Source organism: Lagenorhynchus albirostris, chromosome X (assembly GCF_949774975.1).
Source record: "Lagenorhynchus albirostris chromosome X, mLagAlb1.1, whole genome shotgun sequence".
Taxonomy (NCBI): domain Eukaryota; kingdom Metazoa; phylum Chordata; class Mammalia; order Artiodactyla; family Delphinidae; genus Lagenorhynchus; species Lagenorhynchus albirostris.
Window position 1 is genome coordinate 125556559 of NC_083116.1, and position 24628 is coordinate 125581186.

The window sequence follows — 24628 nt, forward strand, 5'->3', positions numbered from 1 at the left end:
GGTGCGTGCCGGGGCCGGTTACTATACCCAGGAAACATTCTTTTTTTTTTTTTTTTTTTGGCGGTACGTGGGCCTCTCACTGCTGCGGCCTCTCCCGTTGCGGAGCACAGGCTCCGGACGCACAGGCTCAGCGGCCATGGCTCACGGGCCCAGCCGCTCCACGGCATGTGGGATCTTCCCGGACCGGGGCACGAACCCATGTCCCCTGCATCTGCAGGCAGACTCCCAACCACCGCGCCACCAGGGAAGCCCCCCAGGAAACATTGTTAAGAATTCACTCACGGCCCTTAACGAGAGGTGTATGCTCCTCTGCGGTTACCCAGCGGATACGGGCTCGATATTGCCAAGACTGGTTGGCAAAAAAGGACCTTCCCAAATGCTTTCTGAGTATCTTGGAGGGGTAAGTCACCAAACCCGAAGTGACGAGGACACATTCAGGCCCCGTGGCCGTCTCCCGTCACGCTGGTGACCAGGGAGGGGCAGGGGTCCCGTAATTCAACTTGAGAGAATGCAGCGCAGAGCAGGGAGGACTTTGTGGCTTCTGCCACTTAAAAGGACACTCGCACACTGACCCCCGACAAACGCCAGCTTCCTAGCCGTGCACTTAGCGGGCCAGCACGTGGGAGGCGCACGCCCCACTCATCCCTCCCGCCTTGGTCTCACCGGGCTGCACACCTGCCCAGCTTCGTCCCCGTGAGCAAGCTCCAGCTCGCCGTTTACACGATGGGGCCGCAGCCGTCCGCACCACGTGGAGGGACCCGGCCAGCCTCGTGAATCTGCAGCAGGTTTCTCCCCCAAGGCGCTGGTAACATCTGGGACCAGATCACTCTGTGCGGGGGGCCGTCCTGTGCACCACAGGGTGCAGAGCAGCGTCCCTGCCTCCACCCACTAGACGCCAGGAGCGCCCCTGCCCCCGGCTGTGACAACCCCAAAGTGCCTCCCGACACTGCCAGATATCTGGGGAGGGGGAGGGGCAGCAAACGCAAAGTCACCTCCTTAGAGAACCACTGTTCTCAAGGGGTCAGGTATCCCCCCCCGCCCCAGATAAAGGCCCAGGTCAGTCTGGCTCTTCTACAGACGGATCTTGTCTCCTGCCACCACTGTGGGCCTCACTGAACTCACCCTTCATATAAGGCTCCTGATCTACCCGTTCTGTCCACGAAGGGTAACCCCTGGCCACATGGGGCTCTTTAATCTTAAATGAATTGAAATGAAATAAATCTAAAATCCAGTTTCTCAGGACACTGGCCACATTTCAAATGCTCCAGACGCACACGGGGCCAGTGGCCGCTCCACCGGATGGCACGGGTGTGGAACGACCCCATCTTCATCGGAAGTTCTATGGGGGGCGGCTGCCCTAGGCCATCCAACGGCGTTCCTTACAGTTCTAACGCGGCCCATGCTTCTCGAAGACCTCTTCCCTCAGGAAGAGAATGACCGGGAGGCAAATTACCACCAGGCACGATGGACGATCTAGGCTTGGAAAAATAAGAATGACTCATTTTAAAAAATGTGGTGGTGCTTAAAGATTTAAAGAATGGGAATTTCTACAAAATGACCACTGGACCCTTGGACAAGTTGGTAATTTTAAGAACTGTATTTTTAAAAACAGGAAGTCGAGAGAGAAGACATTTATTCCAACTTTACATGCAATAAATGAAGAATGTACGCACCTGGAAACTATTTAGATTGGCCTAAAAATATAGTCTGGGTTAAAGGAAAGTGGTGGAACCTACCCCATCCAAACAAGCTATGTGGACCCACTCAGACGAACTGCGGCATCTCATCACGTTACCCAACCTTTCCTGAGGAGCCTGCTCCCAGTTTTGCGCTGCTGGAGTCGTCCAGGTCCATCTACAAACCTGTTTCAATACTGCACCGCCTTCAGCAGGCCTGGTATCTGCCCAGATGCGCAGCACACGGCGTCCGAGTGATTCCCGGGTGCGGCGCGCTCATCATGGGCCCCAGTTTACCCAGCACACGGCATCCGAGTGATTCCTGGGTACGGCGCACTCATCACGGGCCCCGGTTTACCCCAACCCAGGGAAGGACACAACACCTTCTAAACTTCAAATAGCCCTGTTGTGCTATACTTTGGGGGACGGGGCAGGTGCTAAAAGACAAACACACATTTACAAGGATACTTATCTTAAAAATCCTTAACTTGGAAAACTGTACATTTTCATCTTACAAACCTCCCTTTATCATCGGGTTGGCCAAAAGGTTTGCTCGGGGTTTTCCGTAACCTCTTATGGAACATCTAACTCTTTCTGGCCAATCCAATATTTTGAGAGCGAATGGTTCACTGGGTCATTTTGATCTTACTTTTACACACAACCATACAAAACCCTGTACTGGAATGTTCACAGCAGCATGATTCCCGTGGCCAAACTGTGGAAACAACCCATGTCCATCAACGGATGGATGGACGGACAAAACAGCGTCTAACGCCACAATGAAATCGTATTGTTTGGCTGTAAAAAGGAACGAAGCCCTGACGCAGGCTGCGGCACGCACGAAATCTTGAACACATTATGCAAAGCGAAAGCAACATGTCACCAAAGGCCATGCATCGTATGACTCCATTTATACGACAAGTCCAGAACAGGCAAATCCACGGGGACAGAAAGCAGATCTGCAGTTGCCAGGGGCTGGGGAGAGCGAGGAAGAAACGGGGAGTGACTGCTAAGGGGTATGGGGTTTCTTTTGGGGGTACTGAAATTACTCTGAAATTAGATTGTGGTGACGGCTGTACAGCTCTGTGAATACCCTAAACACGATCGAATCATACACTTTAAGGGGGTGAATTTGATGGACATGAATTATGCCTCAATAAAGCTGCTGGAAAACGTGGCTTTGGCTGAAGTGTTTGCAAGCCGTCCAGCCTGGGCGACGAATCGCAAATGCACTCACACAGCTCATTCCTTCTCTGAGACAGTGGATGCAGTCAGCAAGCAGAGGATGTTTCCACTCTAGAGAAGTGTGTGTGTGTGGGGGGGGGGGGGGCAGGGGCACTCACTTTTGATAATCACTTCTGCAGTATCAACAGAAGGGAACATTTTCACAATCGTTTCTGCACTTCCTCCAAGGAATAATCTTTCTTGCTGGGGGACATGGACACACGGGGCAGGAAGTCTGTCCCAGCCGTGACTCTGGGATTCCAAAAGCGATTCCAAAATGCAGTAATTCAGCTGCCATTCCCAAAATCCCTGCACGGCCCGGTACCCCCCACTCCGTTCGTCCTGCAGGCGCTGCAGTCCTGTGACACCGGGAGGGGCGCCCGCTCGCCGAGCCTCGCGTGCACCCTACCTGGCTGACACAGAGCCTGTGGTGCGGACACTCCTCAACCTCCAGACACTAAATGGACGCGAAAACGTGCTTTAGCCACTGGGCCCCCGAAGCCTCCCGGGGGTGCGGAGCAGCTCTGCCCATGCCCGGGCTACCACACGAAGGAGGCATCTCACTCTGCTCTCAAAGGGAGCCCACGGCTGCAGCATCACAGCATCAGGAGCAAACCAGAGAAGACACATCGCAAGAAACAGATCCCTGACAGGGTGATGTATTTTGTGGCAAATCAGGTCACGCCAGCCCTTGCTAGCCACAGTCCAGAATTTCTTTATTCACAGTTCAAGAACTCACCACAGCTGCAGAGTTTACAGGTTTTGAGAGCCATAAATCCACCTGCTCCCTGCTTATCTGAATTTCATACAAGATTAATATTCTACCTACATCCGCCTGCAAAGACAAACAGCTACAGAACGCAAAGTGACAATATTCTATGTCAGTAAACGCCGTGACAAGACTCAGCTGAAAACACACTGGGAGCTTAGATTTGGTGTTTTAGAGGAACATACGTTGTGTAAACCAAACACTGTCGTCACACAGAAAAACGTCTTCAAAGTGGATGGAGGTTTTCCCTGGTGGCGCAGTGGTTAAGAATCTACCTGCCGAGGCAGGGGACACGGGTTCAAGCCCTGGTCCGGGAAGGTCCGACATGCATCCCACAGGCAGAGCAACTAAGCCCGTGCGCCGCAACTACTGAGCCTGCGCTCTAGAGCCCATGAGCCACAACTACGGAGCCCAAGAGCCACAACTAGTGAAGCCCGCATGCGTGGAGCCCGTGCTCCGCAACAGAGGAGCCACCACAATGAGAAACCCGTGCACTGCAACAAAGAGTTGCCCCTGCTCTCCACAACTAGAGAAAGCCTGTGTGCAGCAACGAAGACCCAACGCAGCCAAAAATAAATACATACGTTAAAAAAAAAAAACTTAGGGCTCCCCTGGTGGCGCAGTGGTGGAGAGTCCGCCTGCCGATTCAGGGGACGCGGGTTCGTGCCCCGGTCTGGGAGGATCCCACGTGCCGCGGAGCGGCTGGGCCCGTGAGCCATGGCCGCTGAGCCTGCGCGTCCGGAGCCTGCGCTCCGCAACGGGAGAGGCCGCAGCAGTGAGAGGCCCGCGTACCGCAAAACTCTGCAACGGGAGAGGCCGCAGCAGTGAGAGGCCCGCGTACCGCAAAAAAAAAAAAAAAAAACAGAGAGCACGGTGGGGCGTGGGCTGGCACAGGGCGCCATTCTGAACGCTTCTGCTACCCATCAAAATACGTCTATTGCTCTCTCCTGGGGAAGGGAACGAGGCAGGTGGGATGAACATAGAAGCTCATCTCAGAAGGCAGTTCCTACATCAGCAGAGAAATGTGTTACGGGCACTTGAGGAAGAGTACAAGGAAGATTCTGGAGTGTTCCGTGTGCGTACCTCATCATTTCCCCACACGCCGCCTGGAACACTTTCTATGTCTAAACAGTGGTCACAAGTCAGACATAAAGGGACCCGACTTTAAAATAGTTCTTTGTAAACCATTCAACTATCCATCGATGGGGGAAGGGATGAACAAACTATGGTGCACACACACAATGGAACATTATTCAGACACAAAAAGGGAAACGGTTCTGACACATGCTACACCATCGCTGAACTGTGAAGACATTTCACTGGGAGAAATTAACCAGGTACGAAAGGACGAATCTTATATGATTCCACTTATATGAGGTCCTTAGAGCAGTCAAATTCAGAGACATAAAGAAGAACAGTGGGTGCCATGGGCTGGGAGAGGGGAATAGAGAGTTGTTTAATGAGTGTAGAGTGTTAGTTTGGGAAGATGAAAAAAGCTCTGTACGTGGGTGGTTGCACAACAATGGGAACATACTTAACGACACCGAACTGTACATTTAAAAATGGTTAAGATGGGAAATAAAACTGTCACCTATTGGGAAAAGAATGGTTAGGATGGTAAATTATATGTTACGCATATTATCACTATAAAAAATAATCCCTTGTCAATGTGACTTAAATAGCTATTAAGTAAAGGCATGAACTTTCAGTTACAGTCTTGTGGAGGACTATTTTCATGTCGGGGGTTCCCTTAAAAATTTGCTAATGGTGCACAGAGGAATCTTATAAAAGTAGGAACTTGGGGACTTCCCTGGTGGTCCAGAGGTTAAGACTCCAAGCTTCCAGTGCAGGGAGCGCAGGTTGGATCCCTGGTCGGGGAACTAAGATCCCTCGTGGTACATGCCTCGTGGTACAGCCACGAGGTTGGTACAGCCAACCAACCAATCAATCAATCAATCAATAAGTAGGAACCTGGAGGATCCCACAATTTTTTTTTCTGATGGCCGTGCAGCATGCCTTGTGGGATCTTTGTTCCCCAACCGGGGATCGTACCTGGGCCCTGGGCAGTGAAAGCGCCGTGTCCTAACCACTGGACCACCAGGAAATTCCCCGCAATTATTCTAAGTAAGAAGATCTAGAATTATTACTGACCATAAAAAAAAAAAATTATGCAAACTTTCTAACAGACTATAAATTAAATGAAGTTGAAGTGAACTGACGCCTATGAATTGACACATACCATCACACTGTCAAAAATGGATTTCTTCCTGCAAAGGAAAACAGAATTTAGGAACAGAAATCCAAGCATATTCTTTTCTAAAAGTATAGTCATACTGCGTATCTGTGACATCGTAGGAGGATCAAAAGCTCCTGACCACGGTGCTTCAGAGTAAATGCCGACAGCCACTAAACTACTGTGAAAGAAGACAGAGGGCGATATTCAATACGTGCCAAGTTTGGGGCCAACTCCCAAAGCAGCCAAGCTCATACTACTGACACCTGGGGCCAGACACTCCTTCGGTGTGTGACGGGGTGCGGGAGACTGTCCTGTCTATTGTGGGATGTTTGGCAGCATCCCTTGACACCAGTATCACACACACCCCCAATCAAGTCAATCAAATGTGACCATCAAATATGTCTCTAGACTTTGCCAAGTGTCCCCTGGGGGTAAAAACCGGCCCGCACTTGAGAGCCACTGTCCTACACCAAGAAAGAGATCTCTGGGAACCACCCATGTTTACAAGGAAAACCAAAAGGAAACACTAAGAAAAACAACACACTTTGATTTGGTACAAGAGCCAGAAGTAGCAACAGATGTCAGAAACGTCTCATCGTTTTCGGGCCAGTTTACAACCAGAACCGACAGCCAATTTCAAGAGCTTATTCTTGAATTTAATTAATCAGAACGTAATGTCTCTTTGCATCAGATTCCATCGTGCAGAGAAGCTCACCAGACTTTCAATCCCTCAGCTGGGACATGGCTGCTCGCGACAGCCCTCGCCCAGCCTGTGTGGGTTCGAGAGGAAAAGAGTAGCTTCTCCGGGGAAAGCAGTTTTCCTGATAACCTGGAGGGAGGCAGTGTCTGTGGGGCTCTACCTGTGTGTTCCGGGCATTCAAGAAGACAAACGTTGTTTGAAAGAAAAGTACACGGAATAAATCTGAACCGAGGATCGGAAGGGAGGAAGGAAGGGCTGAATCACGCTATCAAACAGCACCTCATCAGGCACTTTTCGTTGGCTGGAGACCACAGAAAATGCAATCGTTCTACCACATGGAATGCACGTCTTTAAATCAACGGGCTATGGTTCCGAGGGCACCCGGGACGCTTTGTGGCTTTCGATAAGACAAATGAGCAACACCCCACTCTAGCCCATGGCACCCCAGGCCTGCTGAACAAACCCCACCCCTCCCCGGGCTGCCACCTGCACCAACTTAGTATGAAAACTCCTGCAACCGGTTTGGTCTTTAACACAACGGTCCACCCAGATGAGATCCACAAAAGACACTGTTTTGTCCTTGTTACTGTGTCCAGTTCTAATTAATTCTAACAGGAAACTCTCCGGGCTCCAGGGAACCACTTCTCTCAGAGTCAGGGCTCCTTTTAATGACAGCTACTGGGCTCATTTGAGCCCTTCTTGGATTTCATGAATAGAAAGGAATTGGTGAGAACTGGCCACCCATTCCAGTTACTAGGAACCCCCTACCAAAAAAAAGAAAAAAAAAAAAGAACAGCAGAGAAAAATGAGGAAGCAGAAGGCAGGTGCTTAGAATAAGCAACACGCGTGTGCGCGCACATGTGCACACGCACACACACACACAGAACACAGCCCCAGAGCAAACACTGTGTACACCGGGGTTCTCCATCACTTCCAGACTGTGAATACGGCAGGGGAAGTGGGGAAAGGGCAGGAGGAAGAACAGGAATGTGCACTGACTCCACGTGCTCAAGACAATGTTGCACACGTTGTACCGAAACACTACGAAGCAGGGATTAACCTCCTCGTTGTACAGGAAAGAAGACCGAGGCTCAGAGGATCGAAGCAGCTTCCCAGAAGGGCCAGAGGCGCGGGTGACGGAAGCAGGAGGGCTCTCCTCCTCTCCTCCCTCTGTCCTTGCACTACAACGACAGTGACAAAGGGCAGAACAGAGGACACTACTCAGCCTCTCGCTGCCTGGATGACCGATTCAGGTGGCAGCGAGCAGCCCCTCTGAAGGCAGCTCCCGCAGACGCGCACGGGCAGCGGCTCTGGGAGCGCAGCCAGGTGGCTCTCGGCAGCACGAACGTGGGTGCGTGCCCCGTGGACGGTGGCTTTGCCTTCCATCACCCCGAGAGCTGACAACGCCTGCAGGGCTTCCCCAGGTTCCCAGGTGCCTGACCCTCCACCCCGACCGCACACAGAGGCCTCCAAAGGGAGAAGCAGCTCAGCGGGACAGTGGGCTTAGCTCCCTCCGAGGTGGGTCTCCTTCTGTCCACGAAAGGAATCCATCCCCAGCGGCGGCTCAGATCCCAGCCCTGACGCTGGCGCTCTTCTCTTTGGTGGAGGACGCGGGGTGGCTTGCTCTCCGCGTCAGCCGGGCCAGGACTCTCTCCTGAGCAGCGTCCTGAGGGTGGCGAAGCCCAATGCCATCGCTGCCTCTTCTGAGCTCGGCAGCTCCAGCACTGCCCACGTGACCTGGGGAGACCCAGGGCTGCTCCGTGCCGTAGCCTCCTTCTCTGGACAACAGAGGCGACGGTGGCACCGACCTCGCCGGACGGCATGAGGAATAAACGGGGCCGGAAACCAGCATCTGGCTCACACCGAAACCTGTGCCTGGGTGTTCACGGCAGCTCTGTGTGTCGCAGCCTCAGACTAGGGAGATCCCAAACGCCCTTCAACGAAGGAGTGGATAAATACACACTGGTGTATCCAGACTGTGGAATACTAGCAGGCGCTGGCAGTAATACACAACATCCGGGATGGATCGGAAGTGCTGGAGGCTAAGTCGCTAAAGGCAGGCTCAAAAGGCCACGCGTTGCATGAGTCCATTTCTGGAACATTCTTGAAAGGATGAAATTACAGAGACGGAGAAGCCAGTTGCCGCCAGGAGCTGGAGAGGGTGACCGTACAGACGGGGCATACGGAGCCTTCCCCGTGCTGATGGAAGAGTTCTGCATCAGATTACAATGGGGGTTGCTCGAATCTACATGTGATCATATTTCATACACTGTCCACATGCACACACACACGCATGCACGCACATAACAACTGCTAAAACCCAGATGAGGTCTGCATTTGTGTCAACAGTGCCGATGTCCAATTTCCTGCTCTTGGTAAGCAGTACCTTCACGTAAGATGTTATCGGCCGGGGAAGGCGGAGGAGGGTGCCCTAGACGTCACTGTACTATTTCTGCAGCCTCTTTTTGAGTCTAACATTACTTCAAAATAGAAGCCTTCGAAAATAACGGTGTGTGATCGATGAACAGATAAACAAAATGTGGTGTATTCATACAACGGAATGTGACTCGGCAAACAAAAGGAATGCTACGAAGAAACCTGAAAACGTCATGCTACGTAAAAAAGAAACCAGTCACCAAGCACACGTTACGTGATTTACTGCATTTACGTGAAACGTCCAGAATGAGCAGATCCCCAGACACTGACCGTAGACCGGTGGTGATCAGGGGCTGGGGGAGGTGGGAATGGGGAGTGACTCCTAACGTGTATGAGATTCTTTGGGGAGGGATGAAATGTTTTAAAATCAACTGTGACGGTTGCACAACTCTGTGAATACCCTGAAAACCACTGAATTGTATGTGCACTCCAGATGGGTGAATCGTCAGCTGTGTGAATTATGACTCAGTAAAGTTGTTAACCAAACTACGGCAATGTCGGGCACGCAGTAAGGCGTTACAGAAGTCTTTTGCCGCGATACACCATCCTTCTTCACCCGTGGGGGCTGGTTCTAAAGGTCACCTTTGGTGCACAAACATGGCAGCTCTAACGCTAAGAGAACCCGGACCAGTGTCGTTTAGGCACTGTGCAGACAGGGTCGAGTTCAGAGTCCTTGCCTCCTCCTTATACCTTTTCTGCCCCTCCCCCCAGTCCCCTGCATTCCACCAGGCTGGCTTATCCACTTTTCCCTAAAAAAAGAAAAAGCTTTCTTATTCCTGAGTCCTCACCTTTGCCCACAGAGTCCCCGTCTAGAACGCATTTCCTCAGTATGTATTTGAAATCCCATGCAGCACCGAACCCAATCCGAGTGTCCCTTTGAAGAGAAAGGTCCAGCCTTCCTCAGCTGCTCTAGCACAGGCTAACAGACCCTTCCTAGGAATTCCCAGAGCAGGAGATGTCTGCACCACCCATGGCACACCCCATGCCCACCACGGCTTTCCAGCACCTGTAATCCCTTACCCCAAAACACAAGACACATCTCACACATCCTGGTATACTCCACAATGCTCCAGAAGCAACAGATTCAAAGGATGGTCATCCCAGAAACAGGAGACTTTCATAAAAGGTGGTCTGAAAAGGCTGCTCTTGATGTGGGTGAGAATCGGGCCTCGCTGTAAACTGGGTGAAATACAGCAGCCAAGATGGCAACCCCAGAACCCAGACGGCCCTGCTCTCGGTGAGTCTGGGTTCTCTGTACCCCTCACAACGGTCCACGTGGGGCTCAGACAGCAGGAAAACGCCTCCCCAGGGGCCTACAGCACAGGCCACGTTGCCTCACAGTGGTGCCAAACGAGGTTTCTATGGAAAATTCTGGTTGGTCCACAAGCAGTGGATGCCTGTCATTTTCCAAACACATTCTGAGAGGCACATGCAAGACAAAGGGAGCCTGTGAAAGGCGAAAGAGAGTCAAAAAACTCTGTTTATTGTAAATCAGCCATCTTTGGAAAAATACGTACCTGAAATGCACATGGGAAAACACAGCCGCGACGACGCCTCCCTCGAAAGCACACGCACTTTAACAACCATCTCCCTTTCTCTCTCCTAAAATCTCTGACTTCCAGGAGCTAAATAAAATAGGAGCTTGCTGCGAAGTGCCGACGCAGACAGAAAGCATGTTCTGGTCACCAAATCTCCTCTTACAAGAAATCCTGGGAAATCCCTGTTTCCGGTACGCACAGCCATACAGTAATAGTTAATTTTTAAGCCCAGAAAACGTGGAGCGGTTGACAGGATATTCATTACGGAATAAGAAAGAATCCATGTTACAATTCCACTTACTCAGAGCCAAACGTAGGCAAATCCCTTCTTCCTTCGAGGGTTTATTTTTTAGGCCTGTTTTCTGTCTTCAGTTACCTGTCAATGAAAAAAATACCCAAAGTCAGGCAAAACATATCAACGAAGACATCTCGAATACATTCTCGACCGTTCCCGAAGCAGGCAGACTTCTGAAAGAGGAGGTCTGAGGAAGCTGAAATAATAACAGCGTCAGATGGTAGACAACCACCGTAGGTGAACTGCAGGCTTACGTCTCTATGTAAAGCACATGATGTGACTGTCCACACACACAAATCTGTTCAAACATCTCACTATCTGAGAACCGACTGTGATCACATCAGCAGGGAGTTCCAGTAACTGAAACATCTACCCCATCTCTCAGTTTTCTCTAGCATCCTAAAACACGCTAAGTGACAACACAGGTATTTCTAGATTCAACGCAACTCAGCACGTGCTTACTGAGAACGACACGCCCGGTCCTGTGGAAAGCGGAAGCGCTGCTCAGGGCTGCCCCGGTTTCCGGGACACCTGAGGTCTGCCGTCATGTGACACTTACCCGGCTGGACAGTGAAAAGGGGGGATAGGGGGAATCTCAGTGAGGGGAGATCAGTGACAGTAAACTCGTCAGAAAACTCACAACGAGACCGTTTAACAGGAGAGAAGTGATGACGCTCAAACTGGTCGTGGGAGACAAGTGACCAGCAGACAAGGAGCTGAGTTTACACTGGGGCCTGGGATGGAGCTCTATGAGGAGGGAGCCCTTGAATGGGAGCGACAGTGGCCAGCAAGTGCAAATGTCCCGTGGCGAGATCGACCTTGGCGACTGGGAGCCAGGGAGGAAGGCCAGTGCACTGGGCAGCAGAAGTGAGTGATCGCAGGTCCTGGATCACAGAGGACTCTGCAGCCCTTGGAAAGGAGTCTGATCCTTTCTTCTTGACCTCCCTTCACCCAGCGCCAGACTGAACGAGAAAAGAAAATATGACCATCTTTCTACTTAACAACCCTTCAGGGGCTCCCATCGTTCTTAGAACAAAACCCAGAGAATCTCTTGCTCAGCAGAGGAACACAGTGACTCACAAAGCAGGCGGGGAGGATGAGAGACAAGATGGAGAGGGACGCACAGCGTCTGAGGTGTCTGGAGGTGTGACCCGGAGGACGCACCGGTAGGGCGGAGGTGTGCTGGGGAGGGGACGGAAGAAGCAAGGACAGCTTCTAGGTTCAGAGCTTGAGCAAAACCTGGAAGGTGGGGCCATTGCCCAGGAGGCACGAAGGCTGAGCGGAAGAGAAATCAAGAGTATTTTAAGGTGTGAACTTTGAAACTGCCCATCGGCTCTCCAAGCAGGCTGTTAACTAGGTGGTTAAACACACAGGTCTCAGCAAGTGGGAGAGGTCACAGTCACAGAGTTAAGTCCGGCAGTAACCACGACCTCTGAAGCCGTGGGCCTGGATGGGAGCATCGGGTGCAGGACTTCTCATCCTCGGCACTGCTGGTGCTTAGATGAGACCGCTGTGTCTGCGGTGGGGCCATCCTCTACGCTGCAGGATCCTGGACAGCAGCCCAGGCTCTTCCCACTAACACCGATAGGAGTCCCCCATCCTCCCAAGAGGTGACAACCAAAACTGACCCACACTGCCCGTGTCCCCTGGAGGGCATACTCGCCCCTGTGAGAACCACTGGTCTCAAGATGACCATGCTGAGTGAAGTAAGTCAGACTGAGGAAGACACGTATCATACGCTATCACTTACATGTGGCATCTAAAAAACGGATACAGGGAATTCCCTGGCAGTCCAGTGGTTAGGACTCAGAGCTTTCACTGCCGAGGGCCTGGGTTCAATCCCTGGTCAGGGAACTAAGATCCCACAAGCCGTGCAGCACAGCAAAAATAAGTAAATAAAAACAAATAAATAAAAAATAAATAAATGATATAAATGAACTTACTTACAAAACAGAGACAGACTCGCAGACATAGAAAATAAACTTACAGTTACCCAAGGGAGAAGGGGGGAGGGATAAATTAGGAGTTTGGGATTAACAGACACACACTACCATATATGAAATAAAGAACAAGGACCTACTGTAGAGCACAGGGAACTATATTCAATATCTTGTAATAACCTATAATGGAAAAGAATCTGAAAAAGAATAGATTATATATATATAATCGACTATATATATAATATATATAATTGACTATATATGTTATATATATAGTCGACCATATAGGTAATATATATAGTCGATTATATATGTGATATAATCGACTATATATTATATAGTCGATTATATATATATTATATATACTGACCACTGAACCCTAAGAAGGACCAGGCCAATGAGACAGAGGAGAGTACAGCAAAGTAGGAGGAAATCCAAAATAGTGTGGTGTCCTTGGCTTCTAGTGACAGCCGTCTCTCAAAAATCAGGCAAAGACTAGCAAATAACTGCTACTGAGATGGCGTACAAGGACGACTGCGGCTGACAGGATGACCAGGACTCAGGCACGCCGTCTTCTCCACATGGAAGAAATCTAGAGAGGCTTCACGGAGGAGGTGGCACTTGTTGGCGCAAGAAGTCAGGCAACGTAGAAGAGAAAGGGGCTACTGCTTGAGTGGTACTGGAGGCAACGAACGGGAGCAAGAGGAAGGTACGGAGGTTTCCCAAAATACCGGCCGGGGGATGCTCTTGCTATCGTGGTACTTAGGAATGAGGATGCTGACAGCAAACAAGAGTACCGGAGGGCCGGTCCGTGGAGAGAATGCGGCTGCCTCAATCCAGCAGAGGGAGGAAGGAGCCGCCCGAGCACTATGGACCAACGTCACTCTTTGGGCCACCAGTGTAAGGACAGCTGCAGTGGTTGTGCATCTTGGCTCCAGGACTGCCCCCAACAAAAGCGGGGAGACTGGAGGACCAGAGCCCTCCCTTTCTGACTTGCTTCTGCATCATCCTAGACCCCCTACCCCCCCGCAGGGGCTCCGTCTGGACCATCAGGAATTGGAATTAAGGAGGCCCTCATGAGCTTCTGGCTTCTTTTCTTTTGTTTCATTTTATCTAAGCTGACAAGGAAGGGCACACGCTCCTGGCAGATCACGCTCAGAACCCTGAACTGTATGGAAGTGCTGACAAAACATGCCAGAGGCCGGATCCATTTCACTGCCCTGTTCTGCCTTCCTTCCACAGCATTACCGTGAACGTGCATTTTATTTGTTTAACTGAAAACGTTTAAAAAAAAAAAAAAAGAGCAGAGTTACAGGCCTCACTTTGCTCCTAATTAATTATAAGAAACTCTCTGAACCAGAGATTCCTCAGCTGTGAAATGAGGGTATTAAATTATTTATGAGGTTTCATCCACATCAAAAAAAAAAAAAAAACCTGAGGAACCATTTTCCTGTTGACTTCCTTTGTAAATTCTAAGGGAAAACACCTTGCAAGGAACTGAACCAAGAACTTGCAAAAGAACTGGTGGGGGAGGGAAGAGGGGAGGGGAGGGGGGAGATAGGAGGAATGTATCTCGTCCTGCAGCCAACTGAGCAGAGAAATATATCCAAAGCGCGCATTTTTTCCCCCAAAGTTGCCATAATGATTAACATTTCCACTCTGGAGAAATTCAGTTGTATCATCCTGAAAATAATGTGAAAAATCTAAAGTATGTTTTCCAAAGCCACGGTGCATGACAGAGGAGCCGCGGTTTCCTCCTGACTCCTTTTCTTTTTTTCACTGAGCCCTGAATTAACTGGGCCAAGAGCCAGGGGCTAAGACACATTCTGGTCCCAAAGGCACGGGTGGGCTGCAGCGGTTCACCGTACCAGAGAATTCCAAAGCACTTCATTTGCTCCGTATGGGGTTCAAGTTCTTCGTGATGAAGCTGCTGTTTCCTGCATTACCCATACTGTGCTGACCAGTGTTTTCATATATTGAGATGATTCATTCCATACCAGATTTTAAATCCTTTAAATCGGTGCTTCTCAAATGGCGCTGATTTCGCCCCCCTGCCCCAACCCCGGGACACCGGGCAACGTGTGGAAACATTTTTAGTTGCCAGGACTCCGGGGAAGAATGCTACTGGCATCTGGTGAGGCCAGGGAGGCTGCGAAACATCCCACAGCACGCAGCGTAGCGCCCCCTCCGCAAAGAATGATTTGGATCAAATGTCAGTATCCCCAAGGCTGAGAACCCCGCATCTGAACCGTACTAAAATTTCTATAATTCTGCCCAAGGTATATATACTGTATACTTTCATTTTCCAAACCATTTTTATTCTTTTCAAAGTGATACACGTACACAGGAGGCGAAAGACTCCTCCTTTTTCACTGCAAGCTTTCCAGCACCAGCTATCCTCAATGCTACTTCACAGAGCAACCACTTTCAAACCTTAGAACTGCTTCTGTTGTTGGCAGTGCTGCCTAGTACGGACTCCCATGTTTCTAAGTAAGCTGCTTATAATGTATCCTATCAACATCAGATACCACTTAACTTGATTTTCTCACACATGGAAGAGGAATTTTGGTTTTTTAAATTCCGATCACCAATCCTGGACTTACCCTCCCACGTTTCCCCAACAGTATAACATTTGGGGGGTTAAATCTAGACGGCACACGTATTATTTTGACAATGGAATCGGCACCGCTGAGCAAGCAGTACAGTGTGATTATGATTCCTTTCTTATGCAACTCTTACATTTTCCTGGGATTATTAGTTGCCTCTGTTTTTATTTTCTTTGATAATTCCTCCAACACCCTCCACAACCTTTCAATTTTTAACTCGGATAATCTGTCAGTTCCATGTCTATCCTGCCCCCACCCCCACCCCCCTCTCCCCAAATGTATACACACCAGACCTTCCTCTGGTCTCTGCTCCAGCCTGTACTTGTCAGAGGTGGGTCGGCTCAGAGCAGATGCCCCGAGATCACACCAGCATCCTGAGAATTCCTTCTGCCTCTTTCTGTTTCCGGGACCCCAAATCTTCCCCTTTCTTGGATTACTCTCTCGTTCTGATGGGACCCATTCTCTAGTAGCTTCCTGAGAAGTGATGTATGAGAGCTAAATTATACTGATAGCCTGAACATGGAAAACCACTTTATGCTACTCTTAATTAACAACCGGGGAGGGAATGACTTCAAAATTGAGTGAAAATAAATTTTCATAGAATTCTAAGCTCAGTCTGTTTTCTAACTTAAGAAATATGATGTCATTCTGATTCAAAATCCTTCCTATGACTTTTTTTTAAAATCCAGAAAGTGCTTAGATACTGCCTTTATCCCTGATTTTCTAAAATGACATGATGATGAGCCTTCATGTAGTAATTTTTTTGATGTGCTGAATTTTTATTCACTGTTCTAGTCACTTGGTTTGAAATTTCTCTTCTTCAGACTTGAGCTATTTTCCCCTCCCTCTCTTTCCTGGAATACCTGTTAGGCAAAAATCTAGCTAACCATCTCCCATCTGATAAAGCTTTCCGCACTGTACCTTCATTGTCTAGAAAGGTCTGCATTTAGCCACGTGTGACTACTGAGCAGTTGAAATGTGGCCAGTACGACTGAGGGCCTGACTTTTACACTGAATTTAATTTTAATTCATTTAATTTAAGGAGCCACACGTGGCCAGTGGCTACCATACGTGACAGCACATATCTAAAGACTACGACACAGAGGAAAAAAAGACAGCGATGGAACGTCAGTGCCGACAGCACCCACCCCGAGATGACGTTAGACACGAGTTCAGAAGAAGAACCTGAGGGCAATTTCCAAATCCCCGCCGTTACTATTTCCAATATAAGGTTCTGTGATTTAATTCCTTAGGGCCTCCTTCCTCGTTAAGAACTTGAGGACCTTTCAGAATGATATCACACAAGCAGGAGCAGCCCTCCGCACCTAAGACTGGATTTTATTACACCCAGTGTGTAAACAGGGCAACCGAGGGCCCTCTTTCATCTGAGGTGAGATAGGAAGGTCCCTCACAAAACAGAAATTTGTACCGTACTCACAGCATCATAGCAGTAAAGAGCAGTGAAACATAAAAAATAATAAAACACGAGACAACTGGCAGGCTGCTAATGGCAACTCCTCTGAATGCCACCTCACGACGGCAGTCGGGGAGCCCTCACCCCATCACGCCTGGGTGTAGACCACGGCGCTCTACGTATGCTTCGGCAAGAAACAGTGCTTCTGCACGGTGGATGCTCCAGGGGATAGAAACTAGAACAGCACGCGAGGCCTTCTCTGTGCATTCATCCATTCGCTTACTCATTCAACAAATGTCACAAATACCGTAAACTGTCACCTATCTGTTAGCAACAACCGAGACAGAAAACAGCACAAAACCAAACTGCACAAGTCCTGTGCACCTGCCACAAAGCCAACTAGCCTCTTGTTTCATCAGAGTCACTGAGAACCACTTTATCACGGCTGAGTACAGAACACAGCCGGCATGCCACGGCTGTGCCTTCAAAGCAAACAGCACGATCACAACCAAAGGAAGTCACTCTTCTTCTTTAAACTTTGAAAAAAAACAAACGTAGCACTGTAGGTATAGGGAAATAAATATTCAGGAAACATCATTCATTGTTAATTTAAGAATCAATGGGGAAACATTTTCTTCATATACTCTTCAGGTAAGTCATTTAATATCCATTCATTCCTGCAAAATGACATTTTATTATGCTTGCAGGTCTTACAAGTTCAGCGTAAAAGTGTGAGTTATTCAAATGAGGAGAAAAAGCGACACTCACCAAGACACATATAAACTTGATTTCTTCTTTAAAGCGTTATGACACTAACAACAAGTACTTAACGCTTGTAGAATTGGCAAAATCAGGATTGTGAGCATGCGTTGATGTATATGAGCACATATATATAGACATGTGTATCATTCACCCATCACCCCACGACAGCAGACTCAACCATACACATGTCACACGTGACAAATGAAAAGCACTTTCCCAACTCACACCATGATATGCCAAATAAATCCCATATACAAAGACCAAGACAGGACCTGTCACATGAAAATCTGGTATGAGAGAGGTAACGTAACATGACCCAATTGGGCTTACAATTGTATAATCCATCCAGGGCTAGTATCAACGGAAAAAAAACACGAAAACTTTAATAAGGTATCAGTCGCACAATATTTGTTTGTAAGCGTTAAATTTTATTCAGTGGCATGAAATTTTATTTAGTGAGAGAAAAAGAATCACAACGTTTAAAGATGATACATTACAGTATTAGGATAGGGACTTCCCTGGTGGCGCAGCGGTTAAGAATCCGCCTGCCAATGCAGGGGACACGGGTTCGAGCCCTGGTCCAGGAAGATGCCCCATGCCACGGAGCAACCAAGCCCCTGCGCCACAGCTACTGAGGCTGCTCTCTAGAGCCCACGAGCCACAACTACTTAAGCCTGCGCTCTAGAGCCCGTGCTCCGTCCGCAGCGAGAGAAGCCACCGCAATGAGAAGCCCGCTCGCCGCAACTAGAGAAAGCCCGCGTGCAGCAACAAAGACCCAACGCAGCCAAAAGTAAATAAATAAATAAACTTACTAAAAAATAAATAAAGTATTAAGAAAGCATGATCTTTCTTATTCAGCAAGTTGTCAACCAACAGCAATCTGAATCTCTCCCCGCAGATATAACACCAAACTATCAATATAATCTTCAGGTGACACATCTATTTCTGGTCTATAGATGACACAATGAGGGTACCATGGGGTAGAAAAGAATGCCAGTGAATCTCATCCTCAACTCCCAAAGCACTCTCTCCACATTCTGCAATGAGTACTAAGCGTACTTTTAAATGTAATTGTCAAGCACGTTATTTATTCACTGAAATTATCACAGAAGTTTCTGAACGCCATTTGGTCCTGGTGTTCAGGTTTCAGTTTCTCTGATGTGCAAACACATCCTACTCCCCCAGCCCTCACCTGGAAAGGGCAAGTGTACCGTCCTCAATTTCATTTAACAACACAGCAAGCAAATCCCTTTGGGAAAACAATTAAATTCAACTCTGTGCTTACCTAAATACCTCAAAATCTAGGACACCAATGGCAATGCTCAGCTAATGCAAGAACAGAGTATTAAAACACACGCACACACACACACAAACAGGCACACAAACACATCTTGCTATTCACAAACCAAAGTGCTCCTTCAAGTGTCAACCTCCCTATTTAGGAGATCAGAAAGATGTCCTAGGTAAAAATAAAAATTTAAAACTAAAACCAAAACACCCAACACTCTCCCACAAATACACTAGAGCTTCACCATACTAAAAGACGCTCAAGAAGCCTCATAAGGCAGAGACCGAAACTATGCAACTCTCTGATCCTTCCCCCTTTGGAAACAAGATGCCCTCAAAATGACTTAAACCCCAGCCTTTTCCAAAAGTGGGGAAAAATTTTTTTTATTTGTCAAATTAACGACTGGGAGGTGTTGGGTCACTAGGAATTCTGTTTCAGTTTGCACTGAGGGTCAGTTCTGCCCCCAAGTCTTTAGACCAGTGGCTCCCAGCTGGGGATGACTGCGGTCTCCAAGAGATGTCTGGTGACGTCTGGAGACGTTTCAGGTGGCCACACCTGGGGCTGAAACGGAGGGCTTCTCCATCACCAGCCAGCTCAGGCAGTTCAGCTAACAAACACGTCTCCAGTCTGTCTACAGCTGCCTCACGCACCCCACAGGCTCTGTCTGGCCCTGCCATGCCTCACCCCCGACCCCCAATCTTCTGCCCCGGCTGTTAACAAGCTCTCCTAACTGGTTTCACATTCTCCAGCCTTGCGCCTTTGAGAGAACGCAGGCGTTCAACCCTGAGAACCGCATCGCCGGTAGCATCTACAAGTCACCTGTCCTTCTCACCCTGTCTGCAGGCTCCCCACTGAACCCACGCCTTGCTGCCAGGGGCATTTCTTCCAGGCACACCCCTCGGGTCCCATAGTGAAAGTGAGAACTGAGATGCAGCTCGGCCTTAGCAGCTCTTCTGGCTGGGATACGGACATGTCCTGTTATTCTACCCAGGATGCACTTGGCCTGGCAACTACGAGTTGGGGAGCTGCGACCAGAAGGGCTGGGACAATCCACCCCTGGCCGGCTGTACGCATCCTCGGGCCAGGCTTCCCCACGCCTCCAGTTCCAGGTAACTGACTGAACCCTCACAACAACATCAGGGGCGGCCCCCACCATGCACACGCACAGAAAGGACAGAGAACCCTCCCTGGCACAGACAGAACACCACTAAGTATTGGATGAAACTCCTTTCACCACCGTGGTCCACACATTCCGGAATGAGCTTACAGCCTCGTCGCCAAGTATACGTGTGGCCCCAGACAAGAGCCTGTGAGCCTCGTACTTCGCTCTCCTGTAAAAACCGGACGAAGGGCGCCTACGTTACACGACTGTCGGGAGGAAGAGAGACCCTGACTGTAAAACACACAGCACAGCTCCTGGCCCATCAGAGCTCTTAATCAGAGGCCATTACCACTGGCTGTTATTACCGGGGAATAGCCAGGCCCTGAAATGATCCAGGAAAGTCACTCCAAATCCTTCCTTCTCATAAAATCGCGAAGTAGCTATTCTTCCTGCACTAATTCTTTACACTCGTTTAGCGGGAGACCCAGAAGAACTTTTACTTCAATAACCTTGATTTCATTTCCTGCTTTTCAACTAAAGTTATGAAGCATAATCAGGGCTCTGAGGCCCAGTTTTCAATGGAGTTTAGCGGAAAGTGCTCTACCACTCTGGTGGAGACAGAAAAGGAATTTCTTTTCCGCTCCATTCAATGTACCTTTAAGCCCAGGAATTTATTTTTTAATGGCTTTTTTCCCCCAGTAAAATTAAATGATTCAGGACTTTTGTTGTTACGAGTCTTTCTTTCACAGACTGGTTTCTAAAGAACTTTAATTTTCACGCCTGAAAGGCCTCAACAGTTTAACTGGGGTCTGCTCAGCAGCTGCTTCTGACACTGTCCTCATCCTACTAAATTTAGACATACGCTTTGCCCCGATGGACTTCAGCAGGAAGCAGCCGCATTAAAGTAAGATGCTGCTGGAGCATCAGAATTCAAAAGCCACTGTAAGCCAACAACTTCCAAGAAGACACAGCACTCTCTCAGTCACTAAAATACCTCATCATTTCCCACCTGGGAAAAGAAAAGAAGAAAAAGATTGGAGGTGGGTCCCAAACACACACACACGCACAACATAGTAAAAATAACATAATGAACTGGGTCAATTAGGGCAAACAGAAGATAATGGCACGAAAAAATGAGACCAAGCTGAGAAAGGTGAGGACAGGACCCAAAGTTTGCCGTCAGACACAACGTTACATCAGTTGGAAGGGAACTCTATAAATCAGACTCTGAGTTTCCTAGACATCGATTCAAAGAAACAAATATAATTAGATGCCTGACTCACAGTATCCAAAAAATGAAGGAGACACAGATATCAAAAACACAGCCTCTAGAGTTTGATGCACATGTAAAATTTCTCCCATGGGTCCCAGAGAGGAAACTGTGGACTCGGTACAACTCTACCCTCAGTAAATGCTGTCCACCAGATTTTCACTGGGTCACTTTTAAAATAACCCTCGGCGTTAGATAACCACACAGCACCAAAGCACAGCTCAGTAAATCAAATTTACAAGTGGGTAACAGTATGGTAGCAGCATGTAGGTCTCCGCGCAGCCCAGTTTACTCCAAAGCTATGTCTTAGAAGTGTTCCAAGTCCCAACTGGGTGGCGGGTCTCCTGGGGTCACAGAGACACATTACAGTATATTGTAAACACATTTCAGTGCCAATAAATATACCACTTCTACAGTATTGTTTCTAATGGTTGCCTAGTAACCGACTGTATGGGCGAGATCATACTGTGATTTTCACCACTGCGTTCAATTGCTTGGTATTGTAAGCGATGCCCCAATAAAACAAGGAGAACCATTTTTTAAGCGTCAAAAACTTTTGCGAACCACCTACACTAAAGAAAAGAAAGCTGGGGCTTCCCTGATGGCACAGTGGTTAAGAATCCGCCTGCCAATGTAGGGGACACGGGTTCGAGCCCTGGTCCGGGAAGATCCCACATGCCGCGGAGCAACTAAGCCCGTGCGCCAACTACTGAGCCTGCGCTCTAGAGCCTGTGAGCCGCAACTACTGAGCCCGCATGCCACAACTACTGAAGCCCGCGCGCCTAGAGCCCGTGCTCCGCAACAAGAGAAGCCACCGAGGTGAGAAGCCCGCGCACCACAATGAAGAGTAACCCCTGCTCGCCACAACTAGAGAAAGCCCGCCGCAACTAGAGAAAGCCCGCACACAGCAATGAAGACCCAGTGCATCCAAAAATCTTTTAAAAATTAAAAAACAAAGCTGCAATTTATTACCTGATGTTTAAGGGAAAACACCTAATAGCAAGACTACATAATGGCAGTAAATTCCAAGGCGCCTTTGAAATTGTTTATGTTTCTGTTAATCACAATAGGGTCTAAAGGTATTTGCAGAATAGCACCACACATGACACGTGAACCATGCCTGGTATGTGTGTGAACAATCTCCAGGCTTCCTGAGAAATAATTACAAAATATGTGGCATTAAAACTTTTCCACAAATTCGAGTTGAGAACTTCAGGAAAAACATCATGAGCTAACCATGACCTTTATTTCGGGACAGCAACGTATTCATCTGTCTTTCTGCTGGAGACGATCCTGGTTGATCCCCGTTGTCCCAAGGTAATTATTAACAGTGCTGCCTTTCCCTCTCAGAAGTGCCCCAACTTGGACAATAAATTATACGGCCGCTCGAGTCAACAACCAAGATGGCCTCGGTTTCAGAACAACAAGCTAGGAACGCTAAGGTCCCAGACATGGGTTTCTGCATCAAGAAAAGGGAAGTTACTAAACCTGGAGCTCCTAACACAGCGAAGCTGGTGGAAACGACCCTCGGTCAGAACCATGTGAATTGTGAGAGGAAGCTTCCTACTCTGCTGTCCTGAAATAATCCACTCCTTCCACACAGCCAGCAAGTGTAAAGACCAGGCCTCATCCTTCCCGCTTCTCGGGGACACCTGGCATTACTGTTTCCATAACCCTCTCCTCCACTGGCTCACGTAACGGCCACAGTTATCCAAGTGAATGGGTCCAGAGCAATCCAGCTGGACTGCAGGTTCCACGAGGGCAGGACCTGCCTCTGCTTTTAGTTCACCCACGCCTGGCAAGTAGGAGCCACTCAATAAACACGCGTCGGATGAGTCAATCTCTTTCTCAGATCATTTCTCTGGTTCTTCTTCATCCTCGATCCACTAAAGGTAGGCATTTCCCCAACACCCCACCCTTGAATTTCTTTTTCCTGCAGCTCTGTTCTCTTGTAAGGTCATCTAACACGGTGGCCCTCTTTGCAGGCAGCACCAAAGCTCTCTTCCAAGGCAGTATTTCCTCTGCCTGCTTCAGTCTCAACCTGGGTCCCTGTCCAGTCCCCAAAGGTCACTACTTCAAATGTAAATGTCCATCTTCTCCCAGTCTCTCTTGACTATGTCCTATGACTCACCAATTGTCACCCTTCACATCCAGGCCCAGAGCTTTGCTGCTCTCACCCTGGACTCATCCCTCGCCCTTTTCTGACCCCCTCCCAACAATCCATCAATCGGGCCCCAAGTTTTATGCACAGAGCATCCCTAAACGTCACCTCTCTCCACGCCCACTGCCACTCCCCAATCAGCCTCGGGATGAGTGCGTACAACTTCCCCCTGCCTCGTCTTTCCCTCTGCAAAGCCGCACATAAATCTTCCTAAACCAAAGGTGTGATCCTAACGCATCACTCAAAATACGTAATGGTTGACAGCACTGCTCCGGAAATACGTAATGGCTGACAGCACTGCTCCGGAAATACATAATGGATGACAGCACTGCTCCGGAAATACGTAATGGATGACAGCACTGCTCCGGAAATACGTAATGGCTGACAGCAGTGCTCCGGAAATACATAATGGATGACAGCACTGCTCCGGAAATACGTAATGGATGACAGCACTGCTCCGGAAATACGTAATGGATGACAGCACTGCTCCGGAAATACGTAATGGATAACAGCACTGCTCCGGAAAACACCCAACCCACACCTTGCAGCTCCTGACTGAAGCCCTGGTTCCTACACAGCCAGGAAAGCAGGAGACAGGGACTAATACCACGTCAAGAATAAGTTGTTAAACTACTGTAACCGATGCCCTCTATGGTAGCAGAGTCACCCCTCCGCACCCGAGTTGTGCCCATACTAATCCCCAGAACCTGTGAATATGGCAGGTTCCCTGGAGCGGTGGAAATTAACTGCACAGATGGAATCCAGGTCGCTAATCTAACCCTACAAAAAAAAGTTATCCTGGATTACACAGGTGGCCCAAAGTAATCAGGGGAGTCCTTTTAGTGGGGAAGAGGGTTTCAGGACAGCCAGTGTCCAAGCAATGCAATGTGAGACTCGGCCATGGCTGGCTTTGAAGACGGAGTAAGGGGCCAGGGGCCAAGGAACACAGGCGGCTTCTGGAAGCTGGGAAAGGCAACGGAAAACAAAACAAGACAAACATTTCCCCTAGAGCCTCCAGAAAATAAGGTCCCTGCAGACACCTCAATTTTAGTCCAGCGAGACCCGTGCTGGACTTGTGACCTCCAGAACTGTGAAGTACCAAATGTAAGTCACCTGAAGCCACTACGTGTATGGTCATTTGTTCCAGGAACCACAGGGAACAAGTACAGCCTTCTGCTTGCCGAATGCCAGCTCCCTGTGTACTATAACCC

General features: G+C 48.9%; 1 protein-coding gene across 10 annotated transcripts in view; it reads right to left on the reverse strand.

Moving 5' to 3' along the window:
- TBL1X (transducin beta like 1 X-linked) overlaps window positions 1–24628 on the reverse strand; it is a 228229-nt gene that overhangs the window by 131266 nt on the left and 72335 nt on the right. For all 10 annotated transcript variants that reach the window (XM_060138712.1, XM_060138710.1, XM_060138709.1 and 7 more), the window contains one exon: window positions 10881–10955. The gene's annotated coding sequence lies outside the window, so the exon portion shown is untranslated. The remainder of the gene's footprint in view (window positions 1–10880; window positions 10956–24628) is intronic.